The sequence below is a fragment of the Mus caroli genome, unplaced genomic scaffold (genome assembly GCF_978045245.1).
Source record: "Mus caroli unplaced genomic scaffold, Mus_caroli_1 scaffold_2, whole genome shotgun sequence".
NCBI classification, from domain to species: Eukaryota; Metazoa; Chordata; class Mammalia; order Rodentia; family Muridae; genus Mus; species Mus caroli.
The window spans coordinates 6,832,562-6,851,093 of record NW_028227257.1 but is presented as its reverse complement, the minus strand read 5'-3'; the positions used below and the strand labels follow the sequence as shown (position 1 = coordinate 6,851,093).

The 18,532-nt window shown below is 49.9% G+C and overlaps 1 long non-coding RNA gene across 2 annotated transcripts; it reads left to right on the top strand.

Moving 5' to 3' along the window:
* The first annotated feature begins 8,420 nt into the window (after positions 1-8,420).
* LOC110290473 (uncharacterized) lies at positions 8,421-12,204 on the top strand. Of its 2 annotated transcripts, none has more exons than XR_002377440.2 (4): positions 8,421-8,482; positions 9,498-9,645; positions 11,610-11,788; positions 12,045-12,204. It is a non-coding gene; the product is annotated as an uncharacterized LOC110290473 (long non-coding RNA). The 2 variants fall into 2 exon arrangements; XR_002377441.2 differs by having other exon boundaries at positions 11,607-11,788.
* The last annotated feature ends 6,328 nt before the right edge of the window (positions 12,205-18,532 follow it).

Genomic DNA, 18,532 nt, shown 5'->3' with positions numbered 1-18,532 from the left:
CCCCTGCCTCTGCCTCCCGAGTGCTGGGATTAAAGGTGTGTGCTACCAACCCCCTGGCTGGGAGGGCAGTGAGCTTCCTCCCATGATAGTTTGGTTTTTACTAGAATTTTCTGAAGTTTTCAAAAGAAGTGTTACAAAGTAAATGTGGAGAACTGTTCTATTGTTCCCTTTGTCTCCCCAATAATAACACAGAGGCCTGGTATTTTTACTAAAAGCTTCAGGTGCTAAGCTGGGAAAATTCTGAGCTATTTTCTAAGGAGAGGATGCTGGCCTGGCCTATTTCCCAGCCATGTGCCCATTTCTTGCCTTCTTAGTCTTGTCCTGGCTGCTCCTGCTCCATCAGTGTCCTCATGGTAAAACCTTCCTGGGCACCTGCTCATGGAGAATGGCTCATGGTAAATCTCTCATGGCAAATATCTCTGTCTTTGTCTGTCTCTGTCTCTGTCTCTCTGTCTCTCTGTCTCTCTCTCTGTCTCTCTCTCTCTCTCTCTCTCTCACACACACACACACACACACACACACACACACACACACACACACACATACACCACCCCAATCAGAAGATAATGGAGACCAATGTTTTACAAAAATACCCAGTCAGAAAGTGCTTCATAATAATAGCAAATCACAATAGCAAAGTCAGACACAAAGTCAGACTGCACCCAGATCTCGGGGTGCAGTAATTAGCATCTGAATACACAGTACACAAAACCATCCCCCACCTAAATGCGGTAGGCTCCCATTGTGAACAGGGAGGCAGCACAGGGGGCTGGAGGGTGAAGAACCGTTCTGCTCAGAACCCCATCCTGCCTGCCATTCTTTGATGCAAAACATTCTGGGTGCCACTGGGCAGTTCATCTCAGGGCTCATGGAGCAGTTCTCTGTGTGCATGTGCTCTGTGCTCCTGGGCCAGTCAGCCCTCTGCTCAGGGAAGGCTCCAAGACCTGCCCAGCGTTCCCTAGGTTGCTGCTCCTCCTTGGGATTCCCGGGTGCAGCCTTCGTCAGAATCACCCGGGGACCTGGAGAGGCACAGGTTATTGGGTGGTGGGTTCACTGGTCTGGGGAAGAACCCAACATGTTCACTTCAAGAAAATTCTCAAAACAAAGCAGAAGCCGAGCGTTGGTGGCGCACGCCTTTAATCCCAGCACTTGGGAAGCAGAGACAGGTGGATCTCTGAGTTAGAGGCCAGCCTGGTCTAAAGAGTGAGTTCCAGGACAGCCAGAGCTACATAGAGAAACCCTGACTCGAAAAGCCAAACAAAGAAAAGAGTAAAAAAGAGAATTATCAGTCTGGGGACCACACTTTGAGAGCCACTGGTCTATATCTACATATTTACCTCTTAGGCTGGTCTTGAAATCTCTGTATGGCCAAAGATAGCTCTGGGGTTCTGATGTCTCCATTTCCTTGATGCTAGAATCACAGGGACTCAGCCCATACCTGGGTATGTAGGACAGTGATAGACAGCAGGCCTTCTGCATGCTGGGCAGCTCATCTCAGGCCCTTTACGTCATTCAAAAATGAAGCTACAAAGCCAATGAAGTGCAGGTGGCAAAATTCAGGAAGTCTCACAAAGGGACCAGAAAGTCCACTGTCAGCCACATCTGCAAGCCTGGGACAGGATGCTTGCGTTCTCATGGCAGCTGGTGGCAGTGTGACCCCAGATACCATTCCTTCCCCGAGGTCCCAGTCTCTTCATTTCCAGGCCTCTCTGAGGGCTGCTAGACTCTCCAGGGCACTGGACAGTCAGGCTGTAGGCAGCTGGGCCACCTGTCCCTGTCCTTGAGGTCCTAGATGGAGCACCCTCCTTACCGCCTTTGGGTCTCCCTACTGTGGAGCCCCCTACAGACTGTCCTGCATTTAAACTGGCAATGGGAGAAAGCCAGGCTTCTGAAAGGGTCTATATTGCCACTAACCATAGGCCTCCTCGGTCCTGCTGCTACAGGGTTTGATTCTATCCCCAATCAACACTCAGAGCTGATGAAAAGCCAGGTTCCCAAAGGCTGCACGTGTTCATGTTGCTAAAAATCACTTGGCCCACAGGACTGGGGCAGAGCTCGGTGGCAGGACGCTTGCCTAGCATGGTCAAAGCACTGGATTCAATCACCAACACTGTGTGGGGGATGGGGAGGCAGAGATGTCCTACAAAAGCCTAGACTACTGGAAAATGCTCACCTCGCAAAAGAGGAGATGAGAAATGACAGCAGGGAGGACCAGATACAGAAGGACTGAGGCGATGTGACAGCTAAGTGAGTGCCAAGGATAATGCTGGGGACAGCTGGGGACACGGGGATGTGCCTGGCTGCAGCAGATAGCATAGAATTATCCCGTAGAATTATGGGAATGATTACACTGGAATTAAGACAATGTTGTGATGCTGTTGTATTATGTAGGTGGCATGTTTTGCATTAAACAGTGAAGAAAGTTGTCATTATGTGTCAGCATGTCCTTAGGAGATGCACATTGAACAACGAGGGTATGAAGTGTAGTGACATCAGGAGTGCCTATGCATGCATACACACACACACACACACACACACACACACACACAAATGCACAAAAATGCATGCCCACACAACCATGCCCATACATGTCTGCACACTTTTACACATACATACATATACACCTTTGCACAATCGCACACCACTTGCATGCTTGTACACATGTGCACCCATATGTGCAACTCATACATGCATAGCCAGGTGTACACACATGTATTCAAGCCACACATCCTTGCACAAGCATATGTGTATGTGCACACACATGCACATCTCTCAGCAATGTTGTGAGAAAGCAGCTAAGGTCACATGAACCATCCTTTTGCTTTTTAAAACCACATCTGGAGACTCTGGCTCCTTCCTAAGCATATGCACATCCAGCTGGTGTGGTCCCATCAGCCCCTGGTTCATGGATAAATCACAGATACAAAGGGAAGGATCTGCCTGACCTCCAGGCCCCACACCCAGGCCACCTCTGAGGAGCAGGTGAGGACCCACTTAGAGCTTGCAGGTCCTCTTTTCAGGAGGCTGTGGCAGTCCTATCCGCTCCCACTCCCGCCCCCTGCATTAGAGGGAACTGTGAAGCCCTGGGTCACACAGGCTCCCTCCCACCAGACCAGCCTTTACTTCTCTCACATGCCCTAGGGGCTGGCAGGGGAGGGTCCAGAGCTGCAGTCACCTTTGCTCCACTGCCCAAACATATCTCTTGGGTTTTATGGCCTCTGGCACTCTAGCCATCACACACACACACATGCATCCCAGATTTAGGAGGAAAAAGGAACAAGACAGAAACGGGGAAGAGCTAAGCACTTGCTGCATTTTTGAGAAAACCTTCCAGAAGCCTCATCCTGTATCTTGTTAGGTAAACAGTCACATCATGTCTTGCCTAGCTTCAAGGGCGTCTGGGAATACAGTCTTAAAATTCTTAGACAGGGAAGCTGGAGACATGGCTCAGCAGGTAAGAGTGCTCTTAACTGCTCTTAGAGCTCTTCCAGAGGATCCAGGTTCAGTTCCCAGCATCCTCTCGGGGGCTCACAACTAACTGTTAACTCTCTTTCTAGGGGATCCAACGCCCCCTTCTGGCCTCCAAGGGCACTGCACACATCTGGTGCACATATGTGCAGGCCGAACTTGTACACATAAAATGAAAAATCTTAAAACTTTGTTTGTTTTAGGTAGAGACTCATGTAGCTCAGGGTGGCCTTGAATTTATTACAAAACCGAGGAAGGCCTTGAACTCTCAATCTTCCTGTCTCTACCTCCTGAGTACTGGGATTATAGGCATGTGCTACTATACCCAATTTATGTGAAGTTTAGGATTGAATCCAAGGCCCTCTGCGGGCTAGGCAGTCATTCTACCAACTGAGCTAGTCCAAGCCAAGGACTAGTCTTTTTTTTTCCCCCTAAGAAGAAACCTTGTGCCTGTCTTCAGTTCAAGGGTTCTATCCCTGCAGAAGTAAAAACAGACTTGACAAAGGAGTGTCTACCACACTTCCAAGTCCACAGGGGGTCCAGCACATCCTGATGGGTCAGCAGACAATATTTCCTGGGTCACATCTGGCCACTTGCCTTCTATCTACAGCCCACACGCCCAGAACAACTTTGAGTCTTTGCAGGATCATGTTTAAAATGGGCGTACAAAAGTTGGCTGACATGACAGGATCGCAACTCGCTTTGAAGACGGGTCTGTGTCTGTGAAGGGTTTTCTAGATTAGATTCGTTTAAGAAGAACCAGCCTTAGTGTGAACGGCAGCATCCTTCGGGCTGAGCTCCCAGGTCACATAGTGAGGAGAAAGCAAAGCTCTTTGCTTCCTTTTTTGTTTGTTTGTTTGTTTGTTTGTTTTGTTTTGTTTTGTTTTCGAGACATGGTTTCTCTGTATAGCCCTGGCTGTTCTGAAACTCACTCTGTAGACCAGGCTGGCCTCGAACTCAGAAATCCACCTGCCTCTGCCTCCCAAGTGCTGGGATTAAAGGCGAGCGGCACCCTTTGCTTCCTGACCTTAGGGTCACAGTATGTGACCAGCTGCCTCTTGCTTGCCCTGCCTTCCGTTCTGTGCGGGATTACACTCTGGAACCACCGGTGAGCCAGATTAAACCCTTTCTGTAATCCATTTGGTCATCTACTTTGTTTCAACAGTAAGGACAGTAGCTAATAACTGGGTATGGTCTATTTCTGGAATCGCAACACGCAGGAGGCTGAGGCAGGAGGCAGTAGGGTCCGAGGCTAGCCTGGGCTATCCAGCGGGAGGACCATGTCTTGTGAAAGAAAGTACTTAAGAATATGAGTATTCTTTCACATCCTGGGTGTTGTCTGGAGCATGGAGACCACGGGGGTGTCTCGAACACTCAGTGAACTTGTCACGATTTGTCTCTCTGAGTATTTGCTATTCATTTGCCTGCAGCTCCACAGCAGGCTGCCCTCACCCTCCCAGCGCTCAGGGCCAGTAGGAAGAGTCCAGAAGAATGAAATGAAGGGGGTTCCCAGCAAGTGAGCACTGGGTCTCCTGCTTTGAGAACAAGGGATGCTGGGAATGTAGAGGATGGGGCAGGCCAACTGATATGGGGCAAGTGTGAAGGGCTAGTTGAGGTTGAGGCAGGAGGTGTTTGCTAGCCTGGCTAATCAGGTGTGTGTGTGTGTGTGTGTGTAGAAGGAAGGGGGTCCTCCCTTTTCACATGGGGCCTCGGCACGCCTATGGGCTGAGGCTGGACACTTGCTTGCAGGACACTTCCAGCAGATCTCAGATACTTCTTCACTGCCATTACTCCTGTGTCTCCACCGGTCCCTCCTTTCATCCCTACCGCCTTCCCTCTAAGTGTCTGAGAGGGGGAAATGCAGCAATTCCAGAAAGACAGGTCCAGCCGCATGGAAAGCGGCCCAGGAAACAGCTTGGTGATGGTTGGAAATGCCGTGAGAAGAAAATCATCCTGTAATTGAAGGGAAATTCTTTATGAGGGCTGTTAAAGCCTCCTGTGAGCCGCTTTCATCTGTGGCTTGCTCTACACTTTAATTAACCCTGACCCAGGAACTTTCCTGAGCCTCGGGTGCTACCCACCTCTTCTGGGGAATCCTGCTGCTGCGGAAAGAGAAACTGAGGCCTGAGAGGCCCCGGGGGCACGGAGGTTAGGGAACAGTCCTGCGTCAAGGGACTGGTTTCTGACCGCTTCCAGCCTTGGGCTTTGGGGAAGGAGCCCAGAGCCAGCTGCTTCAAAGGCAAGGAAGCGCGGCTATCTCTAAAAATGTGTTTTTGTTATAAAACTGGTTAAATCTCATTTTCTAAGTAACTGGAAAAAACAACAGATAAGCATATGAAAATTCATGACCTTTAAAAATTCTTTTAATAGACATATAATATTTATGCATATTTATGAGGTGCAGTATGATAATGTGATACTCATAAGGGTGAAATTTGGCCAGTTAGCATTTCCAACCTCACAAATATTTATTGTTTCTATGTGTTGGGAACATGACCTATTTCATATTGTAATTGGGTTGTTCTTTTTTTTTTTTTCATAAATTTTGACCGAAATTCAACTCAAACTGACTTAAATAAAATTGGTAGTTCTCTGGCCCCCATTCTGACAAGTCCAGGAGGTAGATCCACTTTCAGATCCAGGAGCTTAAAACCCAGATATCCTCTCTCTCTCATTCTCTCTCTCTCTCTCATTCTCTCTCTCTCTCTCTCTCTCTCTCTCTCTCTCTCTCTCTCTCTCTCTCTCTCTCCTCTATTGAACGGTCCCTTACTCTCTGGCATCTAGCATCTAAGCTAGCTAGCATCTTTCCCTCTCTCTCACATTCCCCGACTTGCATGTCATTTCTCCCTCTCCCCCTCCCCTCCCCTCCCCCTCCCCCTCCCCCTCCCCTCCCCTCCCCTCCCCCTCCCCTCCCCTCCCCTCCCCCTCCCCTCCCCTCCCCCTCCCCCTTCCCCTCCCCTTCCCTCCCCTCCCCCTCCCCCTCCCCCTCCCTCTCCCTCTCCCTCTCCTCTGCTATTCAGAATCTCTACCACATAGCTTTAGCAGCACTGCTTTATCAGGTTTTTGGCTTCTGGAAGTCACTGCTTCTCCGTTCCTGAGGAAACCCCAAGGGGAGACAGCACCAGAGGTGTAACGGGTTAGAGAGAATGCAGGCATGCTCCTTCAGGGCTCTGACAGCACCCTTTCTATGCAGGTGTGGGAGTGGAGTGGGCGGGGAGGGGAGGTGGGAGTTTAAGTACATTTGTAAATCTAATCGTTTTCAACTGTATTTTTTTTTTGGTCTTTGCAGCACTGTAAGTCTGGCATACTGTGGCTCACATCTGTAATCTCAGCACTTGAGAACTGAGAAGGATTTCTGTAAGTTTGAAGCTAGACTGGACCGTAGAGTGGGTTCTAGGCTAGCTGTACAGAGTGACCCTACTTCAAATCATCATCATCATCATCATCATCCAGCAGCAGCAGCAGCAGCAGCAGCTCCTAAAACCAAGGTCAATCAATCAAAACAAAACAAAACAATCCAGAGAGAAGTAGAAAGCCAGGCCTTTCTCATAAGTTAGCAGCACTGCTTCCATTTGGGAGACCTGTCGTACTGCCTGGGTCCCTACTAATGCCTGGGTCAAGCTTAGCTGTGGCAGTAACAAGACTGGCAATTGTATCCGACTTGTTGACAGAGAAACATGAGTTGTCGTCTACAAATTAGATGCTCAAGAATCATGCCCTTGGAGTGGCTCCGTAGTTAAGAGTTCCAAGGGATTTGTCACCTTCTTCTGATCTCTCTCTCTCTCTCTCTCTCTCTCTCTCTCACACACACACACACATGCACACACTAAATAAGCACATTTTAAAGATGTTTATAATACAATCGAGCTACAAAAGAATCAAACAAAGAAGAGCAGAGGCTCACATTTCGAATGAGTTGGGACTTTGTGTCGGGCTATGGGCTACAGGTTAGATGTTGCTTTGGAGCCAGATGGACTTAGTTCTGGAATCTGGCCTTTTATTCTTTTTTATTTTATTTTTTTATTTATTTTTTTTATTTCCCACTTTGTTCTTTTATGTGCATTGATGTTGTGCCTCCATGTATGTCTATGTGAGGATGTCAGATCCTGGCTGCAACTGGGGTTACAGACAGAACTGTCATGTGCATGCTAGAAATTGAACTCTGGTCCTTTGAAAGCGCAGCCAGTGCTCTTAACTGCTGGCCCCTTTATCCCTATAAAGATTATTATTATTTTTTTTTTCTGAGACACAGTTTCTCAGTTTGCCTCTCTGCCTCTCAAGGTGGAGTAAGTGCTGGAATTAGAGAATTAAAGGCATATGTTCACCCAGCTAATTTATATTTATTTATCTAAATGTCTTGTGGTTTTGTGAGCTAGGGTTTCTCTGTATAGCTTTGGTTATCGCAGCTCACTCACTGCCTCGAACTCAAGAGAGAGATTCACCTGCCTCTGCCCCAACCCGCTATTTTAGTGGGATTAAAGGCATAAGGCCACCACTATTTGATTTATTTTTAAAGGTGTGTGTGTGTGTGTGTGTGTGTGTGTGTGTGTGTGTGTGTAATGCCTGCAGAGACCAGAAGTGGGCATTGGATCCCTTGAAACTGGAGTTACAGGTTGGAGTTATAGGCTGTTGTAAGCCACTTGATATAGTGCTGGGAACTGAAGCTAGGTCCTCGGAGAGAGCAGTCAGTGCTCTTAACCTCTGAGTTATCTCTTCAGCCCTTACTCCTTCATTCTTGCTGAATAAATGAGGTATTGGATAACGGAGAAAGAGGGCATTCTCCAGGTTTGAAACAAAAGCAATGTTGATTGGACCACCTCCTGACCAATGTCTGAGCTCACACAATACCTAACATGATGATTGGCTTAGTTCTGAATTACATCAGCCAATCACCATAGCATCCAGAGAAGGCATTGGTAGCTCTGAATTACATCAGCCAATCACCATAGCATGCAGAGAAGGCGTTGGGTTAGATGAGGAGGCTGTCCAGTGATGGGATTGGCCTAATGTGAAGGTGAGGGGTCCTCAGAGGTGGAGCCGGGGGGTGTCAGGTCGGGCTTGGCTTCATTTCTAGGCACGGCCCTAGGACTTTGCTTTCCACCTGTGTCCCTCGGCCCACCCAGCTCTCCTCTGAGCCAGGTTTCTGCCACCATCCCGGCCCACACCCGCCTCCTGGGCTCAGCGAGCCCCAACTGTTCTTTGGGAGGACAGACGGTTTTTTGTTTTCCCCTTGGCAAAAGATGAATTCTCTTTTCTGAGAAAATAAAGGGATGGAGGAGGAGGAAAAGGAGGAGGAGAAGAAGGGTGAAATCTCATAAAAATAAAAGCCCGGATCTCAACCTCAGCAGCAAACTGTACTTCAAATAGTTTTAAACGAACTCCTCGGCTGGGAGGCCACCAGCGTGGCAGGCTTGTTTCCCATGCAAATAGAGCCAAAGGAGAAAGAACGGGAAGAGACCCCCAGGCTTCTAAGGCAGACCCAGTAGATGTCAGCAGACCTAGAGAGCTGAGTGCTGTGCATAGAGCCTGCCCTGCCCTGCCCTGCTCTGCCCTTTCCCCAGGGCTCCTGTTTTCAGAGAAGGAAGCAGAGGCCTGAAAGGCAGGTGGTTTTCATAGATCCTGCTCTTGCAACAGCACGACTAGCCCACACTGTGCCCCCTTCTCCCAAAGCTGCCACACCAGAGCCCTTTGTCACCCCTTTATGTCCCGGACTTAAGAACAGTTGGGGTGGGGAGGGGTGCGGGCAAGGAGGTGGCTTCAGAGTGGTCATGAAGAAATCTAGGAATCTTGTCCTAGGTTTTGGGTTGAATGTCAGGACTTTTTCAACTTAGATAGGGAAGTAGTGTGTGTGTGTGTGTGTCGGTGTGAATGTGCGTCCACACATATGGACATAAGATAGCTTGCAGGAGTCAGTTCTCTCCTGTCATGTGAATCCCAGGGATTGAACACTTGTCAAGAGGCTTGACAGCAAGCACCTTTATCTACTGAGCCATCTCACTGGCCCATATCTTTGAATTCTTGCTGCCCAGATTCTCCTAGAGAGCTCGATGATTCCAGCCAGCGTCGGTCTCCTGCCTTCTCAGTTTTCTAGACGAGAGAGGAGCAGAGGGAACCAAGAGCAGCATTCCAGGATTGAGGAGAGGCCAGACCCCATCTCTTCCTCATGCTGTTGAGAGAGTAAGAGCAGGAAAGACCCCAGAAGAGCGCCCTGACCAGCATGGGGGCGGCGCATGGGGAAGAGGGACCAGATGAGCTGCTTTGGGTGGCCATCAGAGAGTGCCTGTCCAAAAGGTGACATTTATGATGACCCCTGAGTGTCTGCAATGAATCACCTGGGAGAATCAGAGGAAAGAGCCTGCAGGGAAGGGAAGCTGCAGGCAACAGGTGGGGGGGGGGGGGGGGGCGGGGCATGGACAGGACAGGGACAGGGCTTGGGAAGGTGCTGACAGTCACGTCTACAATGTCTGTCGCCAAGCAGGCAGGACGTTCCAGCACAGTTAGTCTTGACATCAATGATTTGTCTGTCAGAAGCAGAGACACAGTTGTCTTTCCACAATGTCAGAATGTATCCAGTAACAATGAGTTCGTGAGCTAGGAGGGCTTCATAGCCTGTGGTTTGCAACTTATCCTGGTTTCCCTTGGTCAAGGCTGAGGCAAATAGAGTCTTTCATTCAAATCTTAATTGCTAATATGAACCCTCAGCTCACATATCACACAGTAAATCAATTATCTCTGTCTCTGTCTCTCTGTCTGTCTGTCTGTCTCTCTCTCTCTCTTTCTCTCTCTCTCTCTGTGTGTGTGTGTGTGTGTAGGTTATGGAATAACTACAGAGGTTAAAGAAATCCCAAAGAAGGCAGAGGCAGAGAGCTGACTAGACAGAGGTTCTGCCAGCAAGGAGGCTAGATGAACCCTGATGGAGGGAGGTCTTCGGCAGGCACCTCTGAAGAGTTAAGCCTCAGCCTCACACCTTTGAGCTGAGTCCCAGAATGGTGTCAAAGGGCAGAAGCAAGGAGTGTGGGCTGTGGAGGCTCAGGTGTGAAGGGCAGGGCCAGGAACAGCCTGCTGGGGTGAGCCTCCAGGTACAGACTGCTGGGGCGAGCTGTGAATGTGAGCTGGGCTGACAAAGGCAATTTAGCCATTGCCTGAGAGAACAATGGGGACAGAGTTGAACTGAAGCCCCAGGGTCACCAGCAGTACCCTGCCTTTTGGTGCCCCCATACACAGTGTGGTTGTTGGGGTCATCACCATCTCAGTGTTAGGAGACTTTACAGGATCCACGGAAGGTTGAGCTGGTGTCCAGGAAATTCTTATGTCTGGCTTTCCTGATATGATTTCAATCTGCCTGTGTGCTTACGTGGTCCCGTCTTTACTATGCTAAGTTTATAAGGCGGCAGCCTTTCATCTTTTTAAGGAACAAGTTACTAGCAGTCTGTGCCTTGGTGGTGGTCACAGGTCCACTAGTGGGCAGGACCATCCAACTTCTGTTTGTGCTCAAAAGAGAATCAAGAGACCAGAGACGGCTCTGTGGGTCAGAGCTTTTATTGCTCAATGACAACAACCAGAGTTCAAATCCCATCACCCACATAGTAAGCCAGGAAGCCCACACATAGCCTATAACCTCACTAAGGTGGCAGGTGAAGACTGGAGGCTTGCTGGGCCTTCCAGACTAACTGAGACTATTCCAATACCAGGTTCACAGAGAGACCCTGCCTCAAAGAAACAGGCAGTGACAGAGCAGGGTGCTCTGGTCTCCAATCACACAGACAAGCAGGCATGCACACACATCCACAGAGAGACGTGTATGCGCACACAAAAATATATTAAAAAAAACAAAGTCAAAACTTGCAAGTAAAAATGCAGGGCAAGTCACAGCCTGCAAGGCACTGTTAGGTACACTACAGAGTAACAGTTGGCAAAGCATAGCCTGAGCTCAGCAGTCTACACCCCCAGCCTGGTGAGGAGTGTTTTGTGCCCCAGAGATACAGTCCTGCTAAAGGGAAGTGAGGAGAGCAGGTGAGGAGGTGTCCCTGCCCTGTGGGGACTCCCTCCAGGCTGGAGGAAGAGAGTGACTCTGTTGGCACCTTAGTCATTTGCAAATGATTTTCTTTTTTTCTTTTTCTTCCTCTTTCTCTTCCTAGTAGAAGGCACCTCCTTCCCCTGGGGGCACCAGTCAGGCTGTTTTGCAAAAGTGAAAACTGATAGTTGCTGAGTGCATCCTCTTCTTCCTGGCCCTCCGAGCAAGTAAATAAGAAGAAAGTATGAGTTTCCGGGACCAGATGCTATGACCAAGGGCGCGGCTGCCCAAGATTTGATGTGGACGGTTTGTTGAAATATTCGTGGGGTCTGTTTAAACATTCCAGATAACCGAAATTATATCCCGGGGAGCCAGTGAGGAAGTACTTAGACAGCCAGTGTGAGGACTTGGGGCTCCGCCCTATTTTAGCTTTCTTTCCTGCTGTGAGGATTTGAACAGTTTCCTTACTGTCCACAGGCTTTAAGTTTACTTGCTTAAGACTTGAAACTAGAGGGCTGGAGAGATGGCTCAGCAGTTAAAAGCACTGATTGCTCTTCCGAAGGTCCTGAGTTCGAATCCCAGCACCTGCATGGTGGCTCACAACCATCTGTAATGAGATCCAATGTCCTCTTCTGGGGCATCTGAAGAGAGCTACAGTGAGCAAGCGGGGCTGGACCGAGCGGGGCTGGAGTGAGAAGAAAACGTGTCTGAAGACAGCTACAGTGTACCTATATATGAAATAATAAATAAATTAAAAAAAAAAAGACTTAAAACTAAAGGCTGTGGCTCAGTTGGTTGTGTGCTTGCTTGGCATGTGTGAAACCCCATGTTCCATCCCTAGCACTCCCTAAGCCAGCCATGGCGCCGCAGGCCTATAGTTTCAGCATTCAGGAAGAAGATGGAGGTCGGAGGACCAGAAGTCGGAGGCTGTCATTGTCTACATAGTCAGTTTGAGGCTAGAGCCGGTCTCAAAAGCAAAAATACCCCCAAACAAATGCAGAGCAGGGTCCAAACTGCTTTATTGATTTTTCGATTAAAATAAGACTTCAAATACATTTTAGCTCTGCTCCAGTTGGGGTAGGCAGCTAGGTTGGCTCAAGCTTTGACCTGCTGAGATGAAATGTTTCTTTAACTAGGAATGCTATGGCAGAAAATCGATATGGTATTCATCTTGAGTTTTAAAAAGGTTTCTTACTGTTACAACAACGATGATCACGATGTGTGTGTGCTCACACATTAGGTGGAGGGGGGGGGGCATAACACCACAACATATGCATATTCCTGTGCAGTGATGTATTTGCGGTGGTCACAGACAACATTTGGAAGTTGGTTTGTACCTTTTTTTTTTTTTTTAAGATTTATTTTGTATATTTGAGTACACTGCAGTTGTCTTCAGACACATCAAGAGGGCACCATACCCCATTACAGATGTCTGCGAGCCACCATGTGGTTGCTGGGAATTGAACTCAGGACCTCTGGAAGAGCAGTCAGTGCTCTTAACCACTGAGTCATCTCACCAGCCCAGTTTGTTCCTTCTATTTTGGGTTTCTGGGATTGAACTCAGGTTGTCAGGCTTGGGCAGCAAGCACTTTAAACCCCCAGCTCTTTATTATTTGGGGCAGGGTCTGGCTTTATAGCTGAGGCTAACTTGGAGTTTGCTATGTAGGCCAGGCTGGCTTCCAGCCATGATCCTTGAGCCTCTGCACCCCGAGCTTCCTAAGTGCTAGGATATCAGCTGTGGATCACCGTGCCCACCATGGCCGGTGACCTCTTGTCTTGTCTTTGCCTGCTGGATGGTCACAGCCTTCTCTGTACAGACAACCATGAGTCCTCCCTTGCACTGACTTTATTGGAAGCTAAACACAGCCACGGTTGAGCAGCGGGGGGTGGTTTGCAGGCTCCGCTTCTGCATTTGCTCTGTCTTTGTTTGGTTGTTGGTTTTGGTTTTTCCAGACAGGGTTTCTCTGTGTAGCCCTGGCTATCCCGGAACTCCTTCTGTAGACCAGGCTGACCTCAAGTTTAGAGATCTGCCTGCCTTGCCTTCCAAGTGTTGGGATTAGAGGTGTGAGAGTTCATCGCCCGGCTTGGTCTGGTCTTTGAATAGGCTGTATTAAATAGGGTCCAGCAAGGTGCAGCCATCCTCTCCTGAGAAGAGGGTCACCGAGCCAGCAACCGTGCTGAGTAGGGTTTGATGTCTGCGTCCAGAACTCTGTGGAACGCTCTCCTTCCACTGGGGTCGTAGTTTTCAGGTCTGGAAAATGGAAGCTACTCTGCACAATCATGGGACCCGTCCAGGGAGGGTGTGTAGGACTCTGGCAGTAGCCTAGGCAGAGCTTGTGCTTAGCATGTGCAAGGCTCTGGACTTGATCCTCACTGCCTCAGAAAAGAGAAGCTGTGCACAGTGTTTAACATCCAACACTCAGTCACACTGACACCTGTGGTGATGAAGATGATGGTGGTGGTGATGATGGTGGTGATGATGGTGGTGGTGGTGATGATGGTGGTGGTGGTGATGATGGTGGTGGTGGTGATGATGGTGGTGGTGGTGATGATGGTGGTGGTGGTGGTGATGATGGTGGTGGTGGTGGTGATGATGGTGGTGGTGGTGATGATGGTGGTGGTGATGGTGATGATGGTGGTGATGATGGTGGTGATGATGGTGGTGATGGCCACTACTTCTCGATGGTGGTGGTAATGGTGGTGATCACTACTTCTTATAGGTCATTTTGCCCAACAGTGGCATATGGACCATTCTCTGTGCCAGCTTCCATGGCTCCGTTTGTAAGTCACCATACACTGGTGGATTCACGTAAACCACACTGACTCCCTCAGAGGGTGAGAAGACAGATGCCCAAAGCCCTGGCACTGGAGGTTGGTTTCTTCAGGAGGCTGACCCTCTCCTGCGTGTGGTGGCCGTGGTGGTCGTTGGCCAGTAGGCATGCTGTTCCGTCTCAGCGGCATCTTTGCTTGGCTTTCTCTGTGTTTCCTCACAAGCATGCTCTCGGGACTGCAGGCCCTGCCTCCTCCAGAGCATCCCCGTGTATATTCTTACCTTAGTTGTGCGCTGCTGTGTTTCCAAATAAAGTCTTGCTGTGGTGGTCTCGATGGCATGAACGTAGGTCAGTGAAAGTCCTAGGACAGAGCTATGCCCCTCCTAGTCCCCACCTCCCCGAAACCCTCCACCCCCTCCCATCCCCCTATCCCCATCCCCTCATCCCTCACCTCTTCCTACCTCTCATCCCTCCTCCCCCTCCCACCTCCCCCACCCGATTCCCTATACCCCACTGCTGCTGCGCTCTCAGCTTCACAGTCACTCCTTGGTGTCAGGAACCTTTAACTGGCCCATAGGCGGCTTCCTTTCAACCCCTAAAAGCAGTGACTCATGCGGGAGCAGTGCTGGCATGTGCCAGGTCAGGGTGCCAGCGGTGCACCTGGCCCAGAGCTCTTGGAAGCCAGGGTGACCGCTGTGGGCTCTGAGGGATGGGGTCCCAGGCCAGCTCCCAGGTCCCTTTCTATGGGGCCTGGAGGCCCCGAGTGTGTGGCTGAGCACACAGCTTTCAGCGGGAAAGAAACTGCGAGTGTTTTCCCTTTGTGCCTTTAAAAGCTGGAAAGAAGAGGAGGCTGTCCACCGAGGGCAAGCCCAGGCCTGTGAGGAGGGCCAATCCCTGGGCTCCTGCGCAGAGCGCAGACCTGCGTGGTAAACTTCTTTCATCACAGGAAACCAACCTCCAGTGGACGAGCATCTTCTGCCTCTGCCTCAGGAGAACGTTTCATGTTAGAAGGCCAGGGGAATGGTTATTGCTCTCTGCTATGAGTCTTGAGGCAACCACTTACCCTTCAGTAAGAGCGTCTGAGGTAACCGCCCACATAAACTCTACAGTCTTCCTTTTTCTCCTGAGGTGTTTCTGAGGGAGCCGCTGGGACCAGGCACACTGGTTTTACAGTCTGACTCCATGATCCAGGGTGCATGGAGACACTGGCTTCGGTACAAAGGTCGCTTATCCATTGGTACCTAGAGTGACCATGAGTACGTCTGACCGTGGTGCTGAGGGGGTACGTCGTAGGGACAGAGAGCTGAAGAGACTTAGTAGTTAAGAAGAAAGATCCAGCCAGGCGGGCGTGGTGGCGCACGCCTTTCATCCCAGCACTCGGGAGGCAGAGGCAGGCGGATTTCTGAGTTCAAGGGCAGCCTGATCTACAAAGTGAATTCCAGGACAGCCAAGGCTATACAGAGAAACCTTGTCTTGAAAAACCAAAAAAAAAAAAAAAAAAAAAAGAAAAAGAAAAAAAAAAGAAAAGAAAAGAAAAGATCCAAGTTTAGTTCCTAGCATGCACAACAGAATTTTTTTTTTTAAAAAAATTAAAGAAGAAGGAGAAGAGTTTAAAGGAGAAAAAAAAAAAGAGAGAAGGGGAAAAGTTGGTCAAATGACAAAGAAGATTCAGTGGAGTCACTCTTTTTTTTTTTTTTTTGGTTTTTCGAGACAGGGTTTCTCTGTATAGCCCTGGCTGTCCTGGAACTCACTTTGTAGACCAGGCTGGCCTCGAACTCAGAAATCCGCCTGCCTCTGCCTCCCAAGTGCTGGGATTAAAGGCGTGCGCCACCACGCCCGGCTGGAGTCACTCTTAAGGTGAACCATGTTGCTGCTGGAGGTGCTCCGTGCAGGGGTTGGCAGACCCTGGCTGTGGGAGGAGGGGGTTGGCGGACGGGGAGGGGGGGTTCGGTGGACCCCGGCCGTGTGGAGGTTTCGGCGAACCCCATCAGTGTGGAGGTGCTGGAGACTCAAAGGACTCTTTACATAATTTAAAGAAGGAATTCCATGCTGGCTGAACCTGGTCAGAGAGTTGTGGGGGGGGGACCCCGTAGGTTAATCAGACTTTGCTGGAGCCTGGACCATGGATCTAAAGCCCCATGGAGGCAGGCATGATGAGGAGGCCGAGCAGGAGCAAGCCAGAGCCTGTCCCATGCAGAGACTGGCAGCCACTCAGCTTGCATGCTCCAGGTGGGCCTTGCTCACCGTCTCTGCTCTTCCACTTGGAAGGGCATCAGGTGGCTGGGTGACATTTCCTGCTGTCTGAATTTGCAGAGTTGGACCCACAGCCTTGATTCCCCCAGGGACTGACAGAGCACAGTGCTTAGCCCACTGACCTCAGGGCAAGGACCGACTCTTTGTAGAGCATGCTAACTGTCCCTTTCCAGTCCATCCCGGCAGAGCTGGCGAAGTCCAGGGAACAGTTACCTGCTTCTTCTGGTGTGAAGAGCCTTCCTCTTAGGAGGAAAAGGGCATGTCTTCTTCAAAAGCCTCCAAAAAGGAGTCCTACTCAGGGCCTAAAAGGCAGCTGTCTGGGCCAGTGACAGCCTGTGTTTGCAGGTCCAGACTTGAGACAGCAAAGAAGGAGCCACTGCGGAACAGGAGCCGGAGCCGGAGCCGGAGCCGGAGCCGGAGCCGGAGCCGGAGCCGGAGCCGGAGCCGGAGCCCGAGCCGGAGCCGGAGCCCGAGCCGGAGCCGGAGCCGGAGCGAGCTGGACACTGCTGCTTCCACTTCTGACTTTGATTCAAGACCTTGTCTGGGGGCCTGTGGGAAGGCCATCTTGACAAATTTCTTTCTTTCCTCTTCTTCCTGCCTTCCCTGTAACCTCCTCCTCTCTCCCTTCCCCTCTCCTCCTCCTTCCCTTTCTCTCCCTTCCTTTCCCCCTCCCCCTCCCCTTCCTTTCCCCTTCCCTCCCTTACCCTTCTCCTCTCCTCTCCCACTCTGTACCCCCTCCCCTCCTTCTACTGAAGAAAGAGAGAGAAAATAGGAAGTGGTGAGGCTACAGGAAGACAGCCTCACAGTTCTGCAGGAGATAGAGAAGCCAGGACAGCCACAGCTTTTCAGACATGTCCTCCTGCCCTTAGGATAATGATGAATAAAAAAGCATTTCAAATTTTTCTTATTTTACATTTATTTTCTTATCTGTCAGTGGGTGACATGCACACGTGCACGCGAACACACTTGTCCAATGGTGTGTGTGGAAGTCTGGGTCCTGGGGACTAAGCTCAGGTCATCAGGGTTGGCAGCAATCATTTTTGTGTGCCGAGCTAGCTCTCCAGCCTCACGAATGCACATGCTGGATGCAGAGGCCGAGGCAGCATTGACATGAGTTCGAAGCTAATCTGGGCTACATAGTAAGTTTGGGGTCAGTCTGAACTACATCGGGAGACGCCTCCTCCACCAAGCAAATTATAACAAAAGCTTGTGATACACACACAGGGCTCAGTCTTTCTTTTAATCTCTGAATTGTATTTTATTTACTTTAACTTTTTTTGTGATGTTAAGAGTTGAACCTGGGGCCTTGCATGAGCTAGACAAGTCTTGTATCCCAAATTTACTCCTTGTCCTTGTGTAGCCCTGGCTGCCCCACTCTCTGTAGTTGAAGAAGGATCTCCTGACCCTCCTTTCTCTATGTTTGAGATGACTGGTGTGCACCACCTTGCTTGGTTTACCCAGGACTAGGGATGGAACCTGGGCTTTGTGCATGCTGGGCAGGAACCAACTGAGTGAGCCCCACAGTGGGGTCTGTGTGGTTCTGTGAAGGTGTCTCCTTATCGCTCTGTATCCTCTGCACTCTTGGGCAAGGTGGCCATTCTCCTGCTCTGCCCATTTTTGTTGTTGACTCAGTTTCCCTTTTTTGGATGTTGGGGGATTACTTATATCCTGCATGCCAGCCCTCTATCAAATGCATGTTTTGCAAGTTTATTCTTCTCTGCTGTCCCGATTGGCTTTTTCTTTTCTTCCAACTTGGCACAACCTAGAGTTATCTGGGTAGAGAAAATGCCTCCCTCCATCAGATTGGCCTATCGGATGTTTTCTTGATTACTGATTGATATGAGAGGGCTCAGCTAACTGTGGGCAGTGCCACTCTGGTCAGATGGTCCTGGGTTCTATAAGAAAGCAGGTTGGGCAAGCCTCGGGGAGCAAGCCAGTGAGCAGCGCTTCTCCGTGGCCTCTGCTCCAGGTTCCTGCCTTGAGTTCCTGCCCTGACTTCCCTCAGAGTCTGACCTGAGAGCTGTGA